The sequence below is a fragment of the Narcine bancroftii genome, chromosome 1, assembly GCF_036971445.1.
Source record: "Narcine bancroftii isolate sNarBan1 chromosome 1, sNarBan1.hap1, whole genome shotgun sequence".
NCBI lineage: Eukaryota > Metazoa > Chordata > Chondrichthyes > Torpediniformes > Narcinidae > Narcine > Narcine bancroftii.
The window spans coordinates 331,780,405-331,790,974 of record NC_091469.1 but is presented as its reverse complement, the minus strand read 5'-3'; the positions used below and the strand labels follow the sequence as shown (position 1 = coordinate 331,790,974).

Genomic DNA, 10,570 nt, shown 5'->3' with positions numbered 1-10,570 from the left:
TGGGGATGATTTTTGTGGGGGGGGATTTTTTGTGTTAGTAAGGGGGGGTGTGGATGTAGTTAATAGTTTTTTCATATGAATTTGATTTTTTTATGTCATTTGAAAATATTAAACAAAATTTACAAAAAAAAAAGATTCTGTGTGATGAATGGAAAGATCCTCAGTAATTCCTTGAGCTCTACTTAAGCAATGGTCCCGGTGAATGTTGTTGATAACCCGGAAGCAAGATTAGAATGTGGGAGAGCCTGAGGAATAAAACAAGGTGCTGCCGCCTCTTGGCAGCCTTCCGCTGACTCACAATCCCCTTTTGTGACATCCGATGGGCTCAGCTGATTTGTTGCCTCGACTGTGGGGTTCTAAGTACCAAGCACCAGCCCCGTGGCATCTCACCTGCCTGCCAACCCACATGACTTCTTGCCTGATAACTTGATAACTGATAACTTGATAACTGATAACTTGGAGTATGGTGTCCAGTTCTAGTTACAGGTAGGATGTGGAAGCCTTAGAGAGGGTGCTGAGGACATTAACTAGGATGTTGCCTGGATTGGAGAAAGTCATGGGAGCTAGGACTTAACAGAGGTGTACAAGATGAGGGGCTTAGAATGGGTGGACAATGGCAAATACCAGTGGACACCTGTTTAAGGTAAGGGGTGGAAACTTAAGGTGAGATGTCAGAGGTTTTTTCAGAGAGTGGTGAAAGGAATGGAACTGGGGGCTGGTGGTGGAGGCTGGTACAATAAGGACATTTAAATGACATTTAGACAGACCCATAGACGTAAGAAAAATAGAGGGTTATGGGTGTGAGGATGGGAAAGATTAGAATGATGTGTATTTATATTTTCCACAGCTTCAGATCACAGTTCTGTTCTTTATCTTCACAAGAACAAAAGAAAATTGGAGAAGGAGTGGGCCCCTCTGCCCAGCGAGCCTGTCCCACAGTTCAGTATGATCACAGCTGATTGTCCAAGCCTCAGCTGCATCTCTTCCCCAAACCCTCAATTCCATGTTTTTTCCCCCTTCAAAAAAATATACGTTCCTGCACTTTAAATACTTCTAGTGACCTGAATCTGCACAACTTTCCAGCCACCCGCTGCTCTCTGCAAAAGGATATTTCTTCTGTTTCAAATGATCACCCCTTGTCTTATAAATGATGTGCAATTATTTGAAATGCTCAGTCTTTAATTTAGAGATACAGCATGGTAACAGCCCCTTCCAGCCCAAATACACCAATTAACCTACGGACCCCATAAATTTTCAGAATGCAGGAAGAAACCAGAGCACCTGAAGGAATCCCATGTGGACACGGGGAGAACATACAATCTCCTTAGAGTCAGCATTGGATTCAAACCTGGGCCACTGGCATGTGATAGCATTGTGCAAACCAGGCAGGTTTCTTTTATGAATTCTTCAGTTCATTAAAACAACTCTACCTCTCCCCTGGCAAGCCCTCTTTTAGGTTTCAATATGATTATCTTCTTTCTGCTAAAGAATGCTGACCTTGATTGATCTTGGTCAGACAAAGATGCCAACTTCTGTTCCTTGCCTGGACCCATTACCATGATCTGATCAGTACCAATAGCCTGAATACGCCAGGAATTGTCTGAGCTTGGTAGCTAAGCAGGCACAGGACTTGTCAGTTCTTGGAGGGGAGACCAGCTAGGAGCACCAGGTGCTGTAGGTTTCTGTGAGGGGCGCTGGACAAAGTGACGACTTTCTGTCTGCCTTACGGTGGACAAAAATTAAAGAATTTCATGTATGTTATATTCTAAATTTAGTATTACATGGAACCTTTATCTTTATCTTTCACCTTTGATGATAAGAACACAAGAAAGGAGCAGTTGGCCATCCAGCCCATCGACCCTGCTCCGCCATTCAATGTGATCATGGCTAATCTGATGAGAGGCTCATCTCTACCTACCTGCCTTTTCCCCACATCCCTTAATTCCCCTATAATATATCTAGATTTAGATTTCAGATTTATTGTCAGAGAACATACACGACATTACTTACAACTGAGATTCCTTTTTCCTGTGGGTGAGGCAGAATTACCACTAATTGGTAGTGCAAAAAAAATTGTACACAGCATACACATGTAAACAGATAAAGAAATGTAAATCTGATAACGAATGTAAACAAAATGACAGTGAAATAGAGAGAGAATTTTATAAAATCAATAAGGTGCACAAGTAAGAGTCCTTAGTAGTCAGAAGGTGAACTTCTTCAGGGCAGGCAAGAGTTCTTAAATAAGTCTCTGATTGAATTCGTTGTTGAGGAGTTGCAGCTGTTCCTGAACCTGGTGGTGAGAGTCTTATGGCTCCTGTACCTCTTTCCTGATGGCAGCAGCGAGAACAGAGCATGTGCTGGGTGATGAGGGTTTTTGGTGATTGCTGCTGCTGTTCTCGAACAACAGCGTTCGCTGTAGATGTTCATGATAGTGAGGAGGGTTTTGTCTGTGATGTCCACTACCTTTTGGAGGGATTTACGCTTGGGTATTGGTATTTCCATACCAGACCTTGATGCAGACTGTCAGCACATTTTCCACCACACCTCTGTAGAAATTTGCCTGGGTTTCTGGTGTCATACCGAACTTCCGCAAACTCCTGAGGAAGTAGAGGTGCTGATGTGCTTTCTTCTCAATGCCATTGAGTCCAGGAAAGATCCTCTGAGATAGTAAGTCCAAAGAACTTAAATTTGCTCACACTCTCCTCCTCTGATCCCTTCCTGAAGTCAATAATCAGCTCCTTAGCTTTGGTGACATTGAGTATGAGGTTGTTATTGTTGCACCATTCAGCCAAGTTTTCAATCTCCCTCCTCTATGCTGACTCATCCCCTTTCTCTATATAACCCACTACTGTGGTATCGTTGACAAATTTGTAGCTGGTGTTATTGCTGTACTGAGCCACACAGTCATAGGTGTAAAGTGAGTAGAGTAGGGGTCTAAGAATGCAGATCTGTGATGCTCCAGTACTGATGGAGATTGTGGAGAAGTTCTTACCAATCCTCATTGATTGTGGTCTGGAGGTGAGGAAATCCATGATCCAATTACACAGTGGGGTGTTGAGTCCAGATCTTGGAATTTGCTGATCAGTTTTGAGAGAATGATGATGTTAAACGCCAAACTGTAATTGAAAACATCCTGATGTATGCATCTTTACCATCCAGGTTTTCCAGGGCTTTGTGTAGGGCCAGTGAGATGGAATCCGCCTTAGATCTATTACTATGATAGGCGAATATGGAACGTATCCATGTCACTGCTAAGACAGGAACTGATGCTTCAGTATTAGCCTTTCAAAACACTTCATCACTCTTAATGTAAGTGCTGCTTGTCGATAGTATCTTGGGCACCGGTATGATTGATGCCTGTTTGAAACAGGTGGGTACCACACCCTGCTGGAGTGAGATATTGAAGATATCCGTGAATACATTGGTAAGTTGATCAGTACAGATTTTTAACATTCAACCAGGTACTCCATCCAGACAGGATGCTTTCCTAGGATTCACTCTCCTGAAGGCTGCACGCACGTCAACCTCAGATATGGACAGGATAGGATAATCAGGGGACATGGGGGTGTGGAGGGGTGTTTCTTCGCTGTTAATGTGATCAAATCAGGCATAGAAGGCATTGAGTTCCTCTGTGAGTGAAGCTTTGCCAACTGCTACTGCACTGGATTTGGTTTTGAAACAGGTTACGTCATTTAGGCCCTGCCACAGCTGCTGGGTGTCCTTTGTTGTTCCAACCTTGTCTTAAATATATTTACTGAGGTTGCCTCCACTGCATCAATGGGCAGCAAATTCCTCAGATTAACCACCCCCTGGGAAAAGCAGTTCCTCCTAATCTCCATCCTAAATCTACTGCCCTGAATCTTGAGGCTATGTTCCCTAGTTCTAGTCCATTTCTCCCCCCCACCACCCCCCACCAATGGAAACATCTTACCTACCTCTAACTTATCTATGCTTTTCATGTTTATACATTTCTATAAGATCCCCACTCATTCTTCTAAATTCCAGCGAGTACATTCCCAGGCAACTCAGTCTCTCCTCATAGGGCTAACCCCACCTCCCCCTCATTTCTGGAATTAACCTGGTGAACCTTCTCTTCATAGCCTCAAAAGGGAGAACATCCTTACTTCTAGTTCCTTTCTCTGTATTTGCTTTAAACCTGATGCATGTTCCATTCTAATAAAAATCATTGACCTTTCCGTGGTATTTTGTTTCTGTACAAAGATGTTTGCTTTGGTGGCATTGAAAGAACGTTTATCTTTTGCTCAATTGTAAGTGGAGAACATTAGGAAGTGCAACATATGGTATGAACAGTGATTGATCCTTAACTAAAATCTGTCCCTCCCCCACCCAACACCCACATTTATCTTGCAAGGCAAGTGCTCACAAGCAAGTCATGTCGAGCACTTTTAAGGCCAAGGGGATGGTCTGCTCAAGCTTTTTACAATGAGACATTAAGCTAGATTTTTACTTGGAGGTAGTTTGCCTCTGTGGAGGCCTTCTCTCATGTACGAGGCAAGACTGTTAATTGGGTTCACTTTGAAATACACATTTTAGAGGTTCGCTTCATGTAAGTTGCAGGCAGATCAGCAGAAGGCACTGGAGGAGGTGGTTTATTGAAATTGGTGAGTCTGCCTTCCAGTTCAGCATGCAAGTCTACAGAGGCAGGCATCAAGTGCAATGCATAAACGTAATGGAGAAATTCAGCAGGTCATAAGAAGTAAATGGTAACCAACATTTCAGGCCCGAGCCCTTGGTCAGCTGTCTATATTCCTTTCAATGCTACGTGTCTGTAAGACCATGAGACATAAGAGCAGAAATAGGCCATTCAGTCCATCGAGGCTGCCCCACCATTTAATCATGTTCCCACTCAGCTCCACCGCCCGACCCTCTCCCCATAACCTTTGATGCCCTGGCTAATCAAGAACCTACTAATTTCTACCCTAAATACATCCAATGACCTGGCCTCCACAACCGCCTGTGGCAACAATCTCCATAGATTTGCCACCCTCTGGCTGAAGAAATTCCTCTGCATCTCTGTTCTAAGCAGATGCCCTTCAATCTTGAAATTGTGTCCTCTTGTCCTCGACTCTCCCAGCATGGGAAATAACCTTTTTGCATCTACTCTGTCCATGTCTTTCATCATTCAAAATTGTTCAATGAGATCCCTCCTCATTCTCCTAAATTCCAACGAGTACAGGCCAAGAGCTGTCAAACACTAATCATGTGATAAACCTTTCATTCCCAGAATCATCCCTGTGAATATCCTCTTAACCGTCTTAAATGAGGAGCTCAAAACTGCTCACAGTACTCCAACTGAGGTCTCACCTGTGCCTTATAAATCCCTGCTCTTATATTCTATTCCTCTTGAAAAGAATGCCAGCACTGCATTGGCTGCCTTCATCACAGATCACATACAAGTTTACCTTCAGACTACACTGCCCAAGGATTCTCAGATTTTCCCCGCACGTTTATATATTGCAATCTGTCTCCAGGAACCTCAGGAGCTGAGAGATATGGATCTTGTGATTGGGGTGAAACACAAAATTCTGCAGATGCTGTGATGGTAGTAAAAACACTCCAAAATCATATGAGTGCCCCCTGAAGAAAGCATTGAGAAGAGGTGACTGAAGGTGTCTCTACACAGTGCAGGAGTTACCACTGCAATCTTGATGGTCAATACCTGAAAACTGCATTTCACATTTCCATGGGGTTTTAATGTCGCCCTGTGTTGTCAACTAATAAATATATTGAGGGATCATTTTGAAAGGCAACATCTCCTTTCCTCCAGCTCCCCACCCTTCCCTTCATTCTCCCTCTTCACTGTCCTGTCAATTCTCCTTTTTTTCTCTTCTACCCTCCCATGTGTATCATCCTCTGACCTCTTCCCCATTAGCCTGTGCTCCTCCCCCTTCCTCTTGCTTCCTCTTCCCCCCACCCCCCCCACTTTTTCATTCAGACATTTCAACCTGATAAAAGGCCCAGGCACGAAACGTTGGTTACCCTTTACTTCTAATGGATGGTGTGTGAGTTTCGATAGAGCGTTTGTGTATTGCAGTTGATCCCTGCATCTGTGACTTCTTGTTTAACACTTTTTTAAAGCACAGAATTTGAAACGGCCCTTCTTGTATCTCCTACATTGATCTGAAAGGTAGAAGTGGAGATGGTCTCCTGGTTCACCTTGTGAATTGGGTTGAAGATGACCTGCAGTCTGTCTGACAGGGTTCAGTTCTGTGCACACCTCCCATGACTCCACGGAGTGTGATCCATTTTAAGTGCCTCACCAACCTAAATACAGGTAGACTCCTACTTACGATGGTTCGGTTCCGCAACTCACATCATAAGGTGAAATTATCGTGAGTCAGTGTCTACCTGTACAGGTAGACATCTGAGCCACTCCTGCTGGTGGGCTGATGTCCCTGCTCCTGCAGGGTGGCCGACTTGATGTCCCTGCTCCTGCCGGGAGCCTCTCAGAGGCAGCGGGGATGTCAGCCCTCTCGGCCCCCGAATGGCAGTGTGAATGTTGGACCCCCTGACAATATTTGATGTAGATCTGTCATTCCTTTCCATTAGCAACATTCAGTTAAAGTTCCTATCATCACCCACCTCAATTAGAGTTCTTTTTGCAGAGATATTTATTTTCCCAAACAACTTGAAATCCCTGGAGTGCAATTGAAATTTTGACTGTTCAACCCCAGATTTAGGGAGAAATTTACAGGAGAATGAACTGAAGGCTGCAATCAAAAGACTGTCAGACAGGATTTGTGCAAGGCACGGCTGACGTGGCGGTTAGCGCAATGCTATCACTGCGCCTGTGACCTAGGTTCAATTCTGGGGCTGTCTGATAGGAGTTTGTCCTTTCTCCCTGTGCCTGTGTGGGTTTTTCTCTGGGTGTCCCGGTTTCCTCCCACAGTCCAAAGATGTACAGGGGTTGTATGTTAATAAATGGGAGTATTTAGGTGGCATGGGCTTGTGGGATGAAAGGGTGTGTTGCTATACTGAAAAAAAATGTTTGAAAGTTATGAGTGGCATAGATAAAATAAATAGTCTTCTTCCCAGTGTTGGGGTGTCTGAAATTAAAGGGCATAATGTAAAAAAAGAAGGGAAAGATTTAAAAGGGACCTGAGAGGCAGCTTCCCGACACAGAAAACAGCAGGTGTAGGCAACCAGCTGCCATAACAAGTTTAAGACTGGAAATAATTGCAACATTCAGGATGCTCTTTATCGACTACAGTTCGACATTTAACACCATCATCCCCTCAAAATTGATCAGCAAACTCCAAGACCTGGGGCTCAACACCCTACTGTGTAATTAGATCCTGGATTTCCTCACCTCCAGACCACAGTCAGTGAAGATTGGTAAGAACTTCTCCATAATCTCCATCAGTTCCGGAGCATCACATGGCTGTGCTCTTTGCCCCCTGCTGCACTCACTTTACACCTACGACTATGTGGCTCATTTCGACAATATCACCATCTACAAATTTGCCGACGATACCATGGTAGTGGGTTGTATAAAGGAAAGAGATGAGCCAGCATAGAGGAAGAAGATTGAAAACTTGGTTGAATGGCCCACCAACAACAACCTTGCACTCAATGTCACCAAAGCTAAGGAGCTGATTGTTGACTTCAGGAAAGGAAAACCAAAAGTGTACGAACCAGTGATCATTGGAGGAGAAGGTGAGCAAATATAGGTTCTTGGGAGTCACTATCTCGGAGGAACTTTCCTGGACCCAACAAACTAATGGCATCATTGTTATAAGCCCAGAGGAGCCCAAAACCCAGCAGCAATAGATTTTCACCAAAACAAATGGTTACTTAAAAAGTTGCTTTTAATTATACTTAAACATGAAAACTGAATCAAATTTTAACCTATTACTATTAACTTAACTAACCTAACTTAATCCCCTTTTAATTCTAAGCACACGTGTTTGTAATTTGTATGTAAGTTCAGAAAAGTTCTTTAGTTCACAGTCCAATCTCACTTCTCATTCCTCCAAGTTTACTGGATGCAGGCAATTCTTATATTGAGCACAGAATTTAACATTTATGATGTTCACCAGGCTTTGGTGTTTGAAATGTAAATGGTTACTGCTCAGGAAGGTTCTTGATGGTTTTCAGAGGGAGAAATGTTGTTCCTGGACACAAACTTCAGTGTCTTGCCAAAGAAACACCCCATCAGGGTTTTCCAGATGATAACCTCTTGCTTTCAGGTCACCACAGAGTTCCATTTTATTTCTCTTATTTCAAATGAAACATTAGGTCGCCAGTCCTCTCCATTTGTATGAACCACAAGGGCTTTGACCAGGCCGAACTTAGCATTCACAACCCGTCTTCAAAATGGAGTTTTTCCACAAGCTTTCCAGTCCTGTTCTAGTCGCAGCTGACTGTGGAACTGCAGAACGGAATTCTCTCTCTCTCTGAGAAAAGCCTGTTTGACCCACTTTCTGCTTGCAAAACCACATGACCCTCTTAGAACAGCAAGCATCACTCCCAGACAGCCTGCAGCTCTGAACCTACTCCTCAAAGTTCTTTCATCTGTTGCTTTTCAAAATAACATTCCATTAGTGAAGTCCCTTGGGTACCCTTCAAAGTTTTTGCAAAGGTTCTCAGAGCCAGCCTATCTAGCTTGAGCAGAACACCAGTATTTTAAATGAGATCTGTTTTGAAATGTATGTATGTGATCTATACATAAAAAAAAACCGACCCCAATTTATCTCCTTTAAAACGTATCTATAATCTGTCACATCATGAAGAAAGCATGTCAGCACCTCTACTTCCTCAGGAATTTAACATCAGAAACCCTGGCAAATTTCTAAGATGTGTGGTAGAAAGTGTGCTGACCGTCTGCATCATGGTCTTGAATGCGAACATTAATAACCATGAGCATAAAGCCCTCCAAAAGGTAGCGGGTGCAGCCCAGGACATTTCAGGCAAAACCCTCCCCATTATCGAGTACATCTACAGGGAAGGCAGCAGCAATCATCAAAGACCCACACCACTTAACACATACTTGTTCTTGCTGCTGCCATTAAGAAAGAGGTGGAGGTGCCACAAGCTTCACACCACCAGGATCAGGAACAGCTGCTCTCCCTCCACCATCAGACTCCTCAACAACACACTCAATTCGGGACTCATTTAAGGACTCTCACTTGTACACTTTATTGATCTTCTTTTATTCTTTCTATATTGCACAGTCAGTTTGTTAACATTTATTATCTGTTTACAGTTCTTTATTTGTTTACAAGTTTATACTGTGTACAGTTTATTTTTTGCACTACTGATAAGTGGTAATTCTGCCATGCCAGCAGGAAAAAAGACAGCAATGTGATGTTATGTATGTACTCTGACAATCAATCTGAAATCTGAAGTGCATTGTTTAGACAAAATGCAGACGAATGGGACAATTTAATCAGCACATTCCAGATGAAGTGAAGGCCCTGATTCTGCGCTGATCAACTCTGACTCTATAAGGCCCTTTTTTTGTACAACTATGGAGATGTCCAATTGTGATAGTACAGACCTATCACCAATGTATATAGTTACAGTATCTAGAGTATGTATGTAATGACTGTGCTTACAGAGATTGGCCTACTGTCTGGGCCTTAAAGGGTTGTGTCCCTAGCCAGGTTGGATCATTCCGGACAGGTCGGCCACCTGTGAAGAGCTCCTGTCTTTTGCTAATAAAAGCTTTGGTTTGGATCAACAAGTCTTTCGTTCTTTTGACGAGCCCTACAATTTTATTAGCAAAAATAATTTTTTTAAAAAGGGATGGAGTGTCTGACTCGGCCAGAAAAACTTGACATCGACCCACAGTCAGCTACAGCCTTCAAAGCCTTTAAGTTCTGGCTGTTGAACTTTGAAAACTTCCTAAGGCTCATTGAGGTGGAGGAGGATAACCAGCGTCTAACAGCATTGCTGTCTTTGGTGTCCTTGAGAGTCTACGAGAACATCCAGGATGAGACCACTTACACCGCAGCCATAAAGGTACTGAAAGAACTGTACGATCAACCAATGAACAGAGTTCATGCCCGGCTCGTGCTTGCGTCGAGGAAGCAACAGCCCGGCGAGTCCAGCAGGGCATATTTACAAGTATTAAAGGCGTTGGGCAAGGACTGTAACTGTGTGGACAAAACTGCTGCCGAGATCACAAATGATCTCGACTGGGATGCCTATGTGGCCGGGCTCTGATCAAACGAAATGAGGCTGCGCTTGCTCGAACAAGGGGTAGAAAAACTAGAGGACGTGGCCCAGATTGCACTCATAATGGAGGATGCGGCCTTAAAGTCAAACGAGTTCTCTAGGGATTGGGCCCCACGTTCTGATGTGAGTAGGGTGCCCTTCTACCCTACCACCCCCCGATATACTGACGGCCTGTCAGCTGCTGCTACACTGCCCCCTGCAAACCCAAAATGTTATTTCTGCGGGAGGGACAAGCACAGCAGGTCCCAGTGCCCAGCAAGAAAAGCCAGGTGCCAGAAGTTCCTTAAAAATGGCCACTTTGCTGCAGTCTGTAGGTCTAAAATGGCCACCGGCAAACACAGTGCCTCGTGTGAAGCCCAACCGCCAC

The 10,570-nt window shown here is 43.9% G+C and overlaps 1 long non-coding RNA gene across 1 annotated transcript; it reads left to right on the top strand.

Moving 5' to 3' along the window:
- Nucleotides 1–346: 346 nt before the first annotated feature.
- Nucleotides 347–1,161, top strand: LOC138752152 (uncharacterized). The gene is made up of 2 exons (XR_011350416.1): nucleotides 347–486; nucleotides 848–1,161. It is a non-coding gene; the product is annotated as an uncharacterized lncRNA (long non-coding RNA).
- Nucleotides 1,162–10,570: the final 9,409 nt, after the last annotated feature.